This window comes from Lactuca sativa, chromosome 4, assembly GCF_002870075.4.
Source record: "Lactuca sativa cultivar Salinas chromosome 4, Lsat_Salinas_v11, whole genome shotgun sequence".
NCBI lineage: Eukaryota > Viridiplantae > Streptophyta > Magnoliopsida > Asterales > Asteraceae > Lactuca > Lactuca sativa.
The window spans coordinates 390625123-390640964 of NC_056626.2; positions in this window are offsets into that span (position 1 = coordinate 390625123).

A 15842-nucleotide genomic window follows, 5' to 3' on the forward strand; every position below is an offset into this window, starting at 1 on the left:
ACTTAAACTAGAATATGACAACATGGATTTACCATTTCTTTCAAACTCCTATTCTTTCTTTCAGCTACACCATTTTGTTGTGGTGTATATGGAGCTATGGTTTGATGTATTATTCCAGTTGATTCAAAATAAACTGGATCATAATACTCACTACCTCTATCAGTACACAATACTTTTATTAATTCATTTTTATGAAGCTCAACTTGTTGTTTATAAATTTTAAATTTATCAAGTGCTTCATCCTTAGAATGTAGAAAATGTAACAATATATAGATGCATTATCAATAAAAGTAACAACATACTTCTGGTTTCCAAGGGAAGGTGTTGCATGGAAATCACATAAATCACTATGTATAAGATCCAACACCTTGCTTTCCCTAACAACATCTTTGAAAGGTTGTCTAGTGATTTTAGTTAGCATACATGTTTTACATTTTCAATTATTTTGCATATTAAAAGCAGGAATTAAACTCATTTTAGACATGTCTTTTAATCTATTGTGATGAATGTGTCCTAGTCTAGCATGTCATAATTCAGATTTATGGAAATTATTGCTAGTACTACTAGAAGCCATGCAAACAAAATTATCACTAGAAGGATAATTAATATTATGCCTAATCATTCCATTACATACATAGCCAAATCCCATAAAAGCACCATGTCTTGACAAGATATACTTGTCACTTTCTAACACTTGTTTGTAACCACAATTATTTAATACAATTTCAGACACGAGATTCTTACGAATCCCTGGAACATATAAAACATTGTTCAAGCACAAACATTTCCTAGAAGTAAAAGTAAGTAAAACAGATCCTATGCCCTTGATTGGTTCAGTTGCAACATTTCCCATCTTCACAACAGATCCATCTTCAATTGGTTGAAAGTCCTTGAACCAATATAGATCTTTGCAAACATGACTTGTTGCTCCCGAATCAAACCACCATGCAATATTATCATCCTGCACATAAAATGCTTCAGAAATCATAGAAATATAATTATGAATATATTTAGAATTCTTCATGAAAACAGAGATCTGACCTTGTTGCTTTTCTGGATTCTTGGATCCACTTGGTCCAACACCATCCTTGTTCAATTTGTGAAGACGACAATCTTTTTTGAAGTGACCCGGTTTGTTACAATTCCAACAAACCAACTTTGTCTTATTGTTTCAAGACTTGTCATCCTTTACTATAAACTTCCTTTTTCCATTAGACTTCTTGGGATTCTTTGAACTTTCTCCTTCTACCATGTTCACAGAAGAGGAACCAACTTGGCTCTTGCCTTTAGGAGTGTTTTCAAGTTCTTGAGTCCTTATGGACTCTTCAATCCTTAAATGGCTTCCAAGTTAAGTCAGAGTCAATTCCTCTTTGTTATGTTTCAGATTGTGTTTAAAATCCTTCCAGGAAGGGGGTAGTTTGTCAATGATCACAACCATAGAAATGACTTCATCCACTTTCAGATTATGTTGAGCAAACTGTCCCAATATCCTTAACATTTCATGGAATTATTTCATTATAGGCCTGGAGTCAACCATCTTGTAACCCATAAAGTTACTGACAAGAAACTTCTTGCTAGAAGCATCTTCAGCTATGTACTTGGAATCAAGAGAATCCCATAGTTCTTTTTCAGATTCGAAATTTTGATAAATATCAACAAGAGAGTCAGACATACCATTGAGAAAATGAGAATATGACCACGACATATATAATCATCATTTTTCCACTTTGATCTCCTTTTTGTTGCCTCCAAAGGTTCATCTTCAATAGATTCTGGTTAGACTGGCATGGGTGTACTCAGAACATACACCATTTTCAGAGTGGTAAGTAGAAAGTGCATATTCTTCTACCATCTACGAAAATCTTGTCCTTAAAACTTGTTCAATTTGTCAAACTTGCTTGTCATATCCTTCGCAGAATCACCACTTGTCATGATCACATAATGCTATAATATTGTTACATTATCGGGATGTAGATATACTTTGATAAGTGAGAGCTGTGAAACACTTTTAGATTAAAGCATTTCGAGGGTACACTCAAAATCTTTAATCGGATGAAACTCACTATTTTTCTAGAAGGGAGAATGAAGAATATGTTATGAAATTTGTACCCAAAATGAATCCGAAAATGATCATATACTTGGACCCCGCTCCCAGGGGCGCTGCCCCTGGACCCCCGTCAATTCAGGGGCTTCGCCCCTAAATAGTAGTATGCTTTCAACAATGATAAAATCAAACAAATGTGCACTCCGCACCATACTAATTTGTTCGATAATTATCAAAGTGACATTGATCAACAAATTAATTCCATTACATTTAAATAATATTAGTGATAGAAAATCACCAACATTTGTTACATGTCATTTAATTTTGTCATTTGTTAATTGTTATTTTAGTTACTTATAACTTTTATATAGATTTTTTGTAATATTAAAATACTTTGTTGTTTCTCAAAATACAATCATGAATTATTATTTTATTTTTTGTTTGTTAACTCGTAGTTAATTTTGTTATCTTATATAAATTAAGAATAATACGAAAAAAATAAATTTTGACAAGTTTATTAAAAGAAACATGTAATAATTTTGAACTTTATAGTTTTGGTTTCGGCCCCTTTGGTTCTAATATTTGTGTTTTGCCCTCTAATCTTCCTTCTACCTCCATATTCTTGTTGTTTGATCATGGGCAATTTGGTCATTACACATAACCACCCAAACTCAAAAAAGGAAATACGTCCGCTATAAATTAAATCCACATCTCCTCTTCAATCTTCATAATACACATAACAACACAGCAAAATCAAATCGTCGGCAAGATCAAAAGCTGTACGTAGAAGCTCCATGGATAATGAAGGCAATTTTTACAATGGGGAAGATGTCTATAAACTGTTCTCAAAGAAGCTAATTGAAGCCTCCAAAAACGACGATGTTGAAGTACATACGCTCATGTTTTTGCCCTACAATGATCATCTGAGCCGAATCAAGCAGAATTTCCTGCGTGACTACCCTCTCACTAAACCCAACGATTATGAGATAACCATGATCATCAAGAAGAAGAATTACTTGTGTAAAGAGATTTCAACGTTTGTTTCTTTGCTGTCATGGACAATAAGGACAATAAAGTCTCGTTAATTTGGCTTTTGAAAGTTGTGTTCGTGCCTAGGGTTTTTCGTTTGCAAATTTATTAATCTTAATGTTTAGTTGAAATCTTGTGTCTTTTAGTCATATGGGTTTGAATATTTAGGTGTTATATACAGTGGCGAATCTAGAACAAAATAGCACGTGGTTCCTAGTTAAGTGAATGCGAAAAAACCAAAGAGTCAACTCTATGTATGACAGATTGGGTTGAGTCGAACCAACAAAAAAACAACCGGTTAGTAAAAACTCGAGTTCAACGTGACCAATAGAATTGTTAAAAACCGGTAAAATTAGTGTCTACTTAACACTAAAATCTAATTTTTGCAAAAAAAAAAAAAAAAAATAACTACTTTGCACGACCGAGTCTCTTTTCTTTTTAAAAAGTTCATTTGCAACAATCATTTTATACGGCCAATAATATGAGAAGAGTTGTTTGCTTTTTTTAATTTCCTAATAACCATTCATAATTTATTTTTTACATCAAACAACTTCAACTCTCTTTTTTACCTCCGATGTTTCATAGGTTTTGAAAGTATTAACCATTTGCTTTGAAATGTAAGTATCAGTTTTCCATTATTTTTTTATTTATTTGTTTTCTTATTTTGTCAAATATTATTAGGTAGGTCCTAATTATTTTTAAGATAATTCATATTCTTTTTTCTATTCAAATGTTATATAAATTAAAAAATTAGGTGGGTCCTAGGACCCACCTTGCTTGTAAGTGGCTTCGCCTCTGGTTATATATTAAAAAAAGTTCATCGTTTAACCTTTTGAAAACGATGATTATAAAGTTTAATGAAATTTACGTGTGATTGTGTATTTGTCTTAGTTCAACTTCAACATATATAGGAGTTGCCGAGTTGGGTTTTCTTGGTTGTTACTTCATAAGTAGTCGGGCAACCCTTTAGATATTCATGTCAAAGTTTAAAAGATTTTGATTTTTTTTAATATATAGATGAAAAAAAGTATGCATCCAAACTCTAAAGTCCAACAAGCTTATTAGGTATTCCAAATCTAATAGGCTTAGCAAATTAAATTAAAGAATGTCAACATATTAGTCCATCTCTAATAAGTACTAAGCTACTAGTGATTCGTCGACACTACTAGAAAAACAGCCTTTTACGACGCTCATTGCGCGTCGTAAAAGGCTTAGACGACGCGCAAATGCGCGTCAAGGAAGGATCTGTCATAAAGAGAGGTGCGTCGTCTATAGACGACGCGCATTTACGACGCTCATTTACGACGCCCAATTACGACGCGCGTTTACGACACGCAATGCGTATCAAGGAAGGCCCTGTTATAAAGGAAGACGACATGCATTCGTGTGTCGTTACCTTACGACGCGCGTGTTAATAACACGCAATGCGTATCAAGAAAGCCCCTGTCAAGAAAGGCCATGTCATAAATGAAGATGACACACATTTTTGCGTATCATAATTTTAAATGTTTTAAAAAAATATTATTTATAGATTTACTAATTTTCAAATTAAATAATACATTAAAAATTTCATAATACAAAATAAAATACCATAAATAACAAAGATAACTCATTTCACTAATATGTCAAATACAAATAATTATTCCAAAAGTGAGTAAATGTTATAAAAAAATGAACTCATTTATATACAATTGCATCATCTAGCTTACTATGTGCCAACAACTCTTTGTGTGTTTACTTTTGCTTGAGTCTCTTTTCCTCCAAAGCTTCTAGCCATGCCAAAATATGATATCTTGAGTCTTGTTTCAAGAACCAAAATCACCTTCAATCACCCAATTAAACTCTAATTTTGGTAGACTGAGAGTTCCAGAATCAAGATTACATCCATCACCTTCAATCACCCAATTAAACTCTAGATCTTCTGTTGTTTGAAAGAAATTGGTGTTTGTAATCTATGAACAAAAAACGCAAAGACCAAGGTTAACATTTGCTATATAGAAATAGCTATCAATCAAACAAAGCCAAAAGTGTTTACCGATAAATTAATGCCCCCATGCAACAATTTGTCTTTGATTCCTCTGATTCACATGACATGATAACGCAACAACAAACTCATGAGCTTTAGTAAGTTTTGAAGCATAAATATGTTTCATGTGAAGTACACCCCCTGGTCATCTTCCTTGTATCCAATAACTAATGTCATTCAGTTGTTTCCAGTCCTTATCAGTGAATTGCAAAGCTTGATTTCATCTTCCATTAAACCACACAGTGAAAAAATATTTCTCATTGAATAGAAAAAAAAGTAACTAAACACCTGAAGTATGATGACATGGAAGCTACAATCTAAAAGATCAATTAACAATGGTGAATATAAAGTTAATCAGAAAAGAAAGGCTTCCATATCTTCAGAAGAAAAGTTAAACAGAAAAGAAAGGCTTCCATATCTTTTCCTGACTTGAAGTTGTGTCCTGATCTATTAGGAGATTTATAATCCAAATCGTACTTTGTACCTAATACAATAAAAGAAATAAATATAAATGTCAAGTAATCAATCACATGAATATTTGCTCAGGTATCATAGAGAAAGTTGCTTTATATTTCAATGGCATACCTATAACTAGGTAGATTTTTCAAACTTGTAATAGGGAGAATTTAAGAAAACAAAAGTACAATGATATTGTAAATAAGTTGATGAAAGTATGTTGTTATTTCTTGAATGCAACCAATGTTAAGAGCATATGAGAGGAATGACAATTGTCCAAATGCCATCCGACTGTTAACTGTATACACCTCTGACTTGCAGTACTTGAGGGCAATTTCGGAAATTAATAAATCATATCAGTAAATAACCTTAAAAAGATAAAATGAATGATTTTAATTGCTTACAGCCATGATGTGAACAATGGCGTATGCTTCTTTTTCAGACCCCACTGTCTCCATTTTGTCATTCTACAAAAGAAAAAAAATCAAAATCTTTATTGACTTATTTCTTGTATTTAGTAATTTAACCTTAAAAGAAAAAAAAATTCACATGTGTTCCGGATGAATTAATGTAAAGATAAATAGGCTTAGGTGGATTATCATAATCCAACCACATAAATTGAGCAACAAGAAGCTCAGTCACTTCAGGAACAATCTACAACAACCAAATATATACTTAAATTCATTATAAAAATAAAGAATTAAAAAAAATACAGTGCTATTTCTTATAGGCATTCCTAGGAAACAAATACGAGCATCTAGAAGCAATGATGGAAGATCTGGAGGCCGGAGCACTTCTAGGTCTTCCGGAAGCTCTGCCGCCACCTCCGCGATACATATGCTAATATATAGTCTACAAATATTGAAAAAGGCTTACAGCAGAAGCAGCTGCAGCAGCCACTCTTCTACTAACACTGGTGCCTAGCACAAAACTCTCGCTCAAAGTTGGAACCTCTGTGAGGCCATCTCTCGCTCTTTCAACCCCTTATGTTGTATACTGACTCACCTGCACCACAACACATAATTACATTATATGCATATGCACAATGACTCACATGCACCAAAAACCAAAAACAAGTAGGAAGAGAGAGAGAGAGAGAGAGAGAGAGAGATGGTTCACAAATCGTGAGGGAAGTTACTGATTTGCCCTTCCTCCAACATATCTTTTTTGTTCGACTTGTAGCTTATTCGTATGTGCATCACAACTGATTTCTGCTCAAAACAACATTCATGAGTCATTTGGGTGATAAAATAAGAGAGTAGTATTCTATATTGAATATTAAAAATAAATAAATAAATACCTTGCCATGTTGATTTTTGGTGACTCGTAATTTCTGTGTTATAGAACCACTGGCATTTCTAGGAAGAGTATTACTGCTAGCAGGCTCTAAATGCAGCTGTAGGAACTGTGTCTGTGTGTGTGGATTGTAAATGTGACAATAAGTTAGAAAATAAAATTTCAATTTGGGACCTTAGCTGATTTTTGCAATTTTGGTCCCAAAAGCCATTCTACTTGGACAAAGGAACAAAAACGTTATAAAAAGTCTCAAATAAGGACAAAATTTGTAAGAAACCAAACCAGGTGTATATACATATATATATATATATATATATATATATATATATATATATATATATATATATATATATATATATATATATATATATAGGGAGGGAGGGAGCAGATATAGTTTTTACCTTGGGCACTGCTGCATGGAAGATGAAATCTGTATAGACCTGGGAAGACTTGTTTGTGAATTTTGCTTCAATTAAAGTTATCTGTGGACTTCCAGGTTGGTTAGATAGCTTGAACATTAGGCTCAATGCACCACCCTCAAATGCAACAATTGGTGGATATGTCTGCCCATTCTCCTCTTCTTCTATTCAATGTTCATGCATCAAAATAAAATCTTATACCCTTTTACCTTTTTCCGCTCCCATTGGCTTAAAATTGATGGATATTGTGAAATTTGTTTTTTGGAATGTAAGGGTAAAATGAACAAGATCTAGTCATGTAAACTTAATTTATTTTTTCCTAGCAGTTCCCCAAGTGGTAAGCATCATTTACCCGGATCGAAAAAATAATAAAATAATAATAATATACTTACTAGGTGGTGGTGGTGGTGTAGGATTTGGACCGAATCCGTCTAATAGATCCATCATAGGGGAAGCACCAGGTGTAGGTATAGGTGATGAAAGAGTATCCAAAGCACTAAAAGGTGAGGGTGAGGGTTTATTATTATTATTATTATTATTATTATTATTATTATTATTATTATTATTATTATTATTATTATTATTATCATCAAGGATAAGAGATCAGATGTACATGACCTTTTTTTAGTAGCAGGAGCAGGAGCAGGTGGTGACCCGCTTGGCAATAGATCCAGCAGAACATCTGTACCACTTTTATGCCCATGCATTGTATTTCTACCTCCTGAAATCAAACACACACAAGTACATCAATATTAATATCTAATCTCTATTATGCAGTCTATATTTTATTGCACATTTAGTCAATTCATGGTTTCCCCGTGCTCTGATTATTATAACATCAAAGTTTAACTTTTTATAATAAAAAAAGTAATAAGATTTAACCTGATTAATCATCTAGAACAAACGATAAAAACCTTCAAGTATTCATAAAACAATAACATACCAGTTTTCTTCTGTTCATTTGCAATTGTTGGAAGTCTTTAAGTCTCGATAGATTACTGGTCATTCAGCATTGTGAAGGAAGGCTAAGCCTTTTGCTGCCCCAAAAGCAATCATCAGTCTTGTTGGCCATGATAATGGCGCACTTGTTTATGAGGATTTCAAAAATAAGTTAACAGTACACAAAATATGGTGTTCTTTCACAAGTTTTTTAGTCATTTAGAATGTCAGGAAGGATAAAATAGTCATTTATAAATTTTTAATGTCTTTACTCTTTGGTAATCTTATTTGTGTTAACAGAAATATATAAGCACGTTTCCCACACACTAAGCTATCAACAACCCTATGTCCTTAGAAATATTGACAATAATGAAACAATGCTAGATTAGTATTAGCTTTGACATATTTGTGATCAAAGTACAAACATGACAAAATGATGAAGCACAATTGAACTGTTAAAAGGGCAAGAAAGACAGAACAAGTTAGATATAATAAATTTTTTTGACCTAGATGCTAAAACATAATGAAGGATTGTCACCCTTCCTCTCCCTCTTGCAATTACCACTAAATCACTAATAGTTCTAATACAGTTACCAAGAAAGGCTTTTTATGATCATTGTTGGTATTTAAGTTGGTATTACAACTATCATGGCTGAAGATGCCATATACTATTTGTTATGTAGAGTATTGAAGTTAGGAAAAAGGGGGTTTGAGACGTTTGACATAAAGAAAAAAAAAGATATATATGGAAGGAAGCTGCATATTTCGAAAGAGGTGATTTTCAAGGCTTCCTCGAAACATGAACTCATAAACAAGCAATCTGTGGTCATCTTCACAACAATACCCAATCAATTTCACCAAATTGGGATGTCTGAGCTGAACAAGGAAATTAACTTTATTCTACAACACAAAACGCTATTACAGATATGGATTAATGGTATAAGGAAGATAAAACAAAACAAAGAACTAGTTGCTGCATGGACAGAGAACTAGAGGAGCTTACAAGCCATTATTTGTGGCATTGAAGACCCTCCTTGTTAAGAACCTTAATAGCAACAGGCAGAGATTTAAGACCAACCCGAACATTCTCATCAATATAGCCCTTGTAAACAGTCCCAAAAGAAACAACCCTTAAGTCAAAAAGAAATAGAACCCCTTATAATCTTGATCTTTTTAAACAACTTGTAATGATCGAATAACATAAATAATGGGGCCAAAACCTTCAAGAAACCAAACCCACATAAAAATCCCTATCAGAAAATGTAAAATTTTACAAAAAATGTAAATATTCCAATAACCTCCAAAATTGTATTCCTTCAAAACTATATAGGTTAAAATTGCATTTAGCTGCCATAGAATGTGTTGAATCAAGAATAACATACATTCATAAACATAACCATATGAAGGAGGTGGTGGAGGACGGACAAGCTAGGCCAGATAAGAGTGGAGCAGGGCGGTGAAGCAGTAGTGTAGGCCACGAACCACAAATGAGGCACGATTCTGTCTCCCAAAATTCTGAATCGATAAACTGTCGGATAGACAACAAGATTTTTTGATTTTTGGGAATGAATTAGAGCAGGTATCCTTAGAGGATTTGAGTTTCGGTGACCGACGTTTGTCTCGAGGAAGGGAGAAGAATCGGTAAGTGCCAAAGGGAGATAGGAACGAGAAAGAATGGGAAATCTAGATATCGATTTGTTTGGAATGAGAAACTGAGACACCATAGCATCCCCAAATCAAAGGCCCCAATGGAGATTCATAAGCATTTAAATGAACAAAAAAAAGGTGAAGGGAAACTCTTGAAGAGGGAAAACCTTGATGATTGTAATGGAAACAATATCGTCGCATCCATTTGAATCACCAAAATAATGATGAGATATAGTGGTCATACCTTCCCTTAGATGTGGTGGAGTTTCTGTTGAGCCTTGGTCGCCATAGAGATGTAGGATGGAAGGAGGCAAGATCTACGGTTCGAGTATGAGAAAGAATTATTATAGAGTCACCGGTGATCGGAAGTCATTAGTCGTACTCTAGACTCTCAGATCCTTAGGTTCGATGGTGAAGGCGGCGACTTAGGATTTGCAAAGAGAAGGGAAGCAGAGAGTGTTCGGCCGGTGGAGATGTAGAAGAGAGAACGTGCAGTAGAGCAGTAGATGAAGGCGGGGCAAGTTCTTGACAAAAAGCCCTAAAAAAGGAAGGCGGGGTTTTTAAGTAATTAGGATTTCATTTTTCCCTCCGGATGGAACGCGCCTAACTATTAAAATTTATAAAGCGACACCCTTAGACGATACACATTTTATTATAGGTGCCCTCCGTGTTTTTTTAGACACTAATTCCAGGGCACACAAAAATGCGTGTTCTAAATTCTTTAAATTTTAAGAGAGATGACATTATTTTTAGTGCACACAGAAATGTGTGTCCTCTATCAGCGAGTGTCATTGTTTGCGCGTCATTAAATGGCTGTTTTTTAGTAGTGTACGTCTATCTAACCACCTTGGCTCGATTTCATGGCTTCACACAAGAGAAAATGCAAATTTGAGACTTCAACATTGCCCCAGTCCCCTCGATTTCATTACATGACACCTTGACATCTGAATTTCATGGCCTCAAGAAGGAAACAATAAATGTTTTAACAATAACTGTTTTAGCTTTTTAAGTCTATTTGTTGTCTTGTTGAAAACTTGAAACTAGCCGATTAGGTTTAGTTGTTGAAATTAGTTGTTACAATTGAAAGAGATATAATGCTTCTTATTGGAGGTAAATCTCATCTATAATTAGCTTTATTTGTTTCTCGCATTCATTATTAAATTTACCTTGTATATATTAATATATTATAGCTCATTTATCAATAATATTAAAGAGGAAACATTTATTCCACATTCACATGGTATCCACCTAATACCGTTCCTAAACCTAACCCTATTCGCCTCTTCTCCTTCTCTCGATGTCTTCATCTGAAAATTCTTTCTCCTTAAACACTCTCATTCACATGCTCACCATAAAATTAACATCCTCCAACTACATTCTCTGGAAAAATCAAATTACCCCGCTCCTACTTCATCAAAAATAGATGAATCACATTGATGGCTCGTCCACCATCCCTCTGTCACACATTCTCTTCGATGGGAAAGAAACTCCCAATCCATCCCATGCTGCTTAGGTTGAACTCGACCAGAAAGTTCTTGTAGTTCTTCATTCCTCTTTGTCTAAAGAATCCATGGTTGAAGTCTTGGGTCTCTGCTCACCTTGTGAAGTCTGGCAAGCCCTGAAATCTACCTACAGCCGTGATTCTATGGAGAGATCTCAGAATCTTAAGGATGCCTTGCGCCAAATCAAAAAGGATACTCTCTCCGTCTTTAAATTTTCCAAACAATTCAAGTCTAACTATGATAAACTCACAACAATTAGACAACTTGTTTTTGATCTTGACAATAGCCACTGGTTCTTGTGTGGCTTAGCGCCGAATTTTGAGACCTTCTGCAGTACCCATCGAGCCCTTCCTACTCGCCCTTTTTTTGCGATCTTGTTGCTCAGGCAGGCGGTCACAAATTATTTGTCTCTTCTTTACATGAATCACCTCCTTCCCCTGTTGCTTTTACTGTTAATCTTATCATGGGAAAGGAAGGTATGGATGATCAAACAATTGAGGTAATTCATATTCTAGGGGTCGTGGTCGTTCACCACCTCACTGCCAATTGTGTCAACATGATAACCATTTATGCTAGCTCCTGTCCAGGCCTGATTAGTTATGCTCAAAGGTCCTCTTACACTGCTGCAAATCTTGTTCAAGCGTTTAATGATGATTGTAACATAAATGACTCCACTCCGGATTGCTGTGTGGAATCCGATGCAATATCTCACATGGCTCCATCTTCGATTGGACACGACTCATCCACTCCCTATCGAGGAAAATACAAGGTTGCTTTTAGAAATGGTAATGTGCTTTCTATCTCTCACATTGGTACCTTATCAGTAACACCACATGGTCCACACTTACAATTACAAGATATTCTTATAGTCCCTCATATAAAAAAGAAACTACTTTTTTGTCAGCAAGTTAACTAATGATTAGCCAGCTGATTATTGTTTTCTAGGTCTTCCTTTGCAATTCACGACTCAATCAATAAAAAGATTCTAGCAACAAGCACACTTAAAGATGGTCTCTACATTTTTAATCCAGTTTCTCAAGCTTGGCGACAACAGTGATTTATCCTACTAAAGCCTCTTTTGATTTATAGCATAAAAGACTTGGACATGTTGCTCATGATTTTATTTGTCTTCTTAATAAGCACATATATTTGCATGTTACTTCTATTTTACCACGTCCAACTATTTGTCCATCTTGTGAACTTTCAAAGCAACATCATTTATCTTTTCAGTTAAATGATAAAAGATCTTTGCACGTTCTTAATATGGTTCATTGTGATTTGTGGGAACCAACTCATGTTACCTATGTTGATGGATATCGTTACTATGCTTTATTTGTCGATGACTACTCCAGATTTTCTTGGTTTTATCCTCTTAAACAAAATTCTGATTTCTATGAGGTGTTGGTAAAAATTTTAAAGTTTACTCAAACCCATTTTTCTTGCAATCTAAAGGTCTTTCAAAGTGACGGGGGTATCAAATTTTTAAATACCCGGGTGCGTAAATTGTTTCTTGATAATTGAACTCACCATCAAATGTCATGTCCTTACACCCCACAACAAAACAGACGTGCATAATGCAATCATCACCATTTAACAGAAAACAGGTCTTGCTATGTTGTTTGGTGCTAATGCTCTCGTAAACCTTTGGTTCGATACCTTCTCATCTTCGCCTTATGTGATTAATCATTTACCCACCAAACTGCCAACATAAATCCTGACAACAACACCCCTCAAATGTCGCCACAACCATCCTCACCGGCATCACCACAACCATCCCCACCTCTACAATCGCCTAGTCCACCAAACCCATAGTCACCTCCTGCTCCGGTTCGATCGATCTTCAGTACACCCCATGAACACTATAGGTAAAGTGGGTAATGTGTGCAAAATATTACCTATAAACTTTCAAATTTATAAACCTAACTGCTTATCTACTAATGCACCTATAGGTAGTGTACCTATCTAGTTTTTAGTTTAGTAAAGTAAGTTGGGTATCGAACATAAGGAATGAGTTTTAGCTAATAAAATAATTAATAAAAACTAATCTAAAGACAATAACTAAAATTGGGGTTTTATCTGATTTTGAAAGTTCAGATCAACTTAAACTAATCACTTAACTAAAAAGTAATCAAACACTCAACTAAGAACGATTGTAACCAAGATTATGAGAACACTTCTGTTTAGCTTTGAATCCCCCTTTTCCTATGTATAGTTTCTAAACATGGATCTATTCAGTTGGTTACCAATATTAATGTAATTAGCAGTCTTGATCCGATCTCCTAATATATTCATCAATTCATGAACTGCTATGTAATCATCATATACAAAGAAACACATAATTGATTATTAAGGATAATTGGCCTAGTAAGAGATATATAAGGTAATTAACTATGATTCAGACAATTAATTAAACACAATTATGATCAAATTATGTTCTCTAACAGAGCTAAAGTTATTAGTTTTTCTAGTTAATCTAAGATTTGGTTAATCCTAGCTCTAGCAACTTAATGATCATAAACTACTAGGCAATCACGTTCACGCAAATCAAATGGTCATTGAACTATACTTAACTATAACTAAAGCAACAAAGACTAGAACATTAACATGCTAGGTATTGATAATCAAACACAAGCTTCAACCAACTTCATAAAATCCATGAAAAAGAAAGAAACTATCACATAGCATTAGGGTTTATCTATACTAAATGAAATCCAAATGATTTAACTACTCATGGCAGAAAATAAACACATAAACACAATAAAAAGTAAGCTAGACATGAAAATTCTAATACAAACCAAAGGTGTAATGCAAATTCTTGCTTTGATTCTTCAAATCTTCAATCTCCAATCGAATTCTTCTTCCAATGGTCGAATTTCATTGTTCTCTGGCTTCTCAAATCGACTATAACTTCCAAAATATCAATCCAACATAATCAAGTCGAATATGTAAATGAGTATTTATAGTAAGGCATCTCACGTCATGAGAATTAGGGTCTCGCTTCGTGAGATCATTATAAATTTGTGTCTGACAAGGAAACTTGCATTGCGAGTTGTTATCTTCTGGAATAATAAATCTCACATCGTGATAATATAGTTCTCACATCGTGAGAACTGGTAATTAGCATTGCGCACAAAAAATGAAAGTTGTCCAAAATTTTGTCTAGTTTCCGGAACTTTTTGATTCCTGTCAATCAGAGTTACTAGTCATGAGATATGGCCAAAATACTGACGAGGGGTCAAGCTGTCATGCATAATCCTTTTTGTGTCTTTTTTAGCTCCAGTCCTCTAACTTCCATCTTTTGTTCATATTTGGCCATTTTCTTTGAGATTGTCCAATTTAGCTACAAAATAGAATTTAAACATTATAAGTACCAAATATCTTCATTATTAACTAAAATGTAGCATAAATGTATTGAAATAAAGCATAAATATATGAATAAATACGACAATATCAACAGATATTGTTAAACCTCATCATATCCTTGATCCTTGATCTTCTTGCTACTTCTCTAACAAACTTGCATAATGCTTTGTTCGTAGTCAAGGATCCCAAGGGTTTTAAATCAACCATTAAATTTGACTATTGGCGTCATGCCATTACTAAAGAAATCCAACCACTTCATTAAAAAAAAAATACCTGGTCACTCGACCCACGACCACCAAATGGAAGCATAGATGGTTTTAGATGGGTGTTTCGCACAAAATATCACATCGGTGGTACCATTGATCGGCATAAAGCATGCCTTGTGGCACAAGGTTTCACCCAAATGTCGGGTTTTTATTTCTCTCATACTTTCAGTTTGGTAGTTAAAGCCAAAATAGTTAGGACTGTTTTATCCCTGGCTATCACAAATCAGTGGAACCTTCACCAACTTGATGTTAATAATGCTTTTTTAAATGGCCATTTTTGTGAAACGGTACACATGAAGCAACCTCCAAGCTATACTGATCCACACCATCCCCACCATATGTATCATCTCAACAAGGCTCTTTATGGCCTTCGTCAAGACCTACTGGCTTGGTTTTAACGACTAAGCTCTCTCTTAGTCACCCAAGGTTTCAAGTACAGTCAAGCCGATAATTCTCTCTTCATTTTTCATCAATTTCCATCTGTTATGTTTGTAAAATGTGATATGAGTACCAAAGGTAAAAAGTAAAAACTCTTCATTTTTCTTACTCAAATAATTTATAAATTCCATTAATCATTACTACATTCAATTCAGAGGAGAAGTAGTTGCTGCATTTGAAAAACATCTTGAAATGTATGAAAATTTCGATATTTTCATAAATTCTGCAGGCATTGCAACTTCAGTCCCATTTTACAAAGAACAAACAAATGGATCAAAATCATGGAAATATGCCATTAATGTGAATCTTGTAGCGGTTATTGATTGTACCAAATAGTTGTATGCTTACATTTTATAAAGGGAGGTGATACTTCTACGGATCTTTTTAATACTCCCACTGATTTTTAAAAGAAAATGA